Genomic DNA, 2,317 nt, shown 5'->3' with positions numbered 1-2,317 from the left:
GAAGAAGAAGAAGAAATCATGTTGGCTACATGTTCGTTTGTTCGCTATCGTGACTTTATTGACAACAGCTCCAAATAATGATATAGTTGATTTTCCGTACAATGGTATTGCAGAATTATTATTAAAACATATAAAATATTTACCTTTACCTTTAATGTAGATTAGAATAGAATGAAGTACTATAATATTATAATATAATAAAAAATATTCGAAACAAATAATGTGATAATTGGATATACATAAATAACACAACTTTTATTATTTATATTAGTTTTCCAAAACAAAACGTTGGCAGCGGTGGGATTCGAACCCACGCCTCCGAAGAGACTGGTGCCTTAAACCAGCGCCTTAGACCGCTCGGCCACGCTACCTTACTTTTTTCGAAAATTCGATGACATGGTCCGACGAGGTTATAGAAAATTTTCGATAAAAAGAGTTCGATAAAAACTAATAAAAAATTATTAAAATATGTGATTTTTAATTATATTTAATTGAAAAACTTTATTTTTCAATTTATTTTGATATTTAGTAATTTTATTTTATTGGTAAATAAAAACATTTAAAACCCTATAGTAAGTATTTTTTTCACGCATCTAATTATCACAATTACCAACGAAAATAGATGCAAGTATCAACGAATGTAGACGTATGCATTTTTTTTTTTTTTTTCATACTATTATATTAAGGCACCACGGGCGACAAATTTACGCTAGCAGTAGCCGTAAAACGAACTTACGGTTCCGCGGAACGGAATAGGAATAGCCGAACTGAACCGACTACGCACAAGTCCTGTAGTCGGTTCAATTCGGCTATTCCTATTCCGTTCCGCGGAACCTTAAGTTCGTTTTACGGCTACTGCTAGAGTAAATTTGTCGCCCGTGGAGCCTTAGCCTGAATATAATATATGTAGATGCATACGTCTACATTCGTTGATACTTGCCTCTATTTTCGTTGGTAAATTGTGAGTACCGTGGTAAATGTTGGTAATTGTGTGGTAATTGTCAGTACCGGCACTGGCCCAGGTAACCAAATAACGTTTACAAAACGTTGAAAAAACGTCATAATTATCACTAAACGACGTCAGTTTATCACGTTTTTTCGACGTCGAAAATCATGTGAATATGTTCCACCATAACTCACGTCATTTTTATCACGTTTTAAAGACGTAATATAAAAAACGTAGTTTTTACGTCGTTTTTTAGATTTATTTTTCATTTTATGGTTTTATAAATACACAATAATAGAATGGGTCCGCCGAATAACGTTGTAAGCGCCACATGGTTTGTTTTTGAGAAGTCAAAGAAAAAGTTTTAATAATGTGATAATGGTGAGTTTATACATATTAAAGGTGAGTAATACAGTATGTATTTTGTATTTAAAAACTGTATTACTAACGGTTAAAATGTATAAACTCACCATTATCACAATATTAAAACTGTTTCTTTGACTTCTCAAAAACAAACCATGTGGCGCTTACAACGTTATTCGGTAGACCCATTCAATTATTTGTATGGGCATTGTTAGTATTTCGATTTTTCCATTTAAGTAAAACCAAATGGAAGGCTCGTTACAATGCATAGAATTACAATATCCTCAATGCAACATATATAACATAGAATTTTCACTTTTTATATTATATTTAATGTGTCAAAGCTGAAACTACATAATATGTATAAACTAAGAAATCATTTATTAACAAATTAAACAATTAAGTCACAAATTAATAGCAAACTTAAGTTTAAACCATTTAAGTTATATAATATATATAATTATTATATTTATACCACACACTTTAAAGGTACGATTCCTAGAACGACTTCAGACGGGGCTTCAGAATGGGGCTTTTCAGTCACAGTCATTTGTTTCTAGCTTCTGTCATATATTGTATAATCTGTATATAATATTTGTATACACAGATTATACAATATATTATGACAGCAGCTCGAAACAAATGACAATCGATGAAAAGCCCTACTATAGGGCTTTTCATCGATTGTCATTTGTTTCGAGCTTCTGTCAGATGTTGTATAATCTGTCTATAATATTAATATACACAGATTATACTAAATATGACAGAAGCTCGAAACAAATGACTGTGAATGAAAAGCCCTATGCCCATGAAACGATCACATCAATCACATATTTTGTATTTTCTGTTTTTTTCCATATAATTTTTCCATAATAATCTGAATAATATGTGACTGATATGATCGTTCATGGGTATTCTTTCATTTTTCCGACTGTATTGTCGTCCTAATTTGTAAACTCCATATTTCTCTCAAAATGAGTTATTACTGCCATTTATTTGAAAAAATCC

At 31.2% G+C, this 2,317-nt stretch overlaps 1 non-coding gene across 1 annotated transcript; it reads right to left on the bottom strand.

Moving 5' to 3' along the window:
- Nucleotides 1-289: 289 nt before the first annotated feature.
- Trnal-aag (transfer RNA leucine (anticodon AAG)) lies at nt 290-371 on the bottom strand. Its single transcript has one exon. It is a non-coding gene; the product is annotated as a tRNA-Leu (tRNA).
- Between the last annotated feature and the right edge of the window lie 1,946 nt (nt 372-2,317).

Source organism: Diabrotica virgifera, chromosome 1 (assembly GCF_917563875.1).
Source record: "Diabrotica virgifera virgifera chromosome 1, PGI_DIABVI_V3a".
Lineage (NCBI taxonomy): Eukaryota > Metazoa > Arthropoda > Insecta > Coleoptera > Chrysomelidae > Diabrotica > Diabrotica virgifera.
Note: the sequence above shows the minus strand (reverse complement) of the source record. Positions and strands in the feature narration are given on the sequence as shown.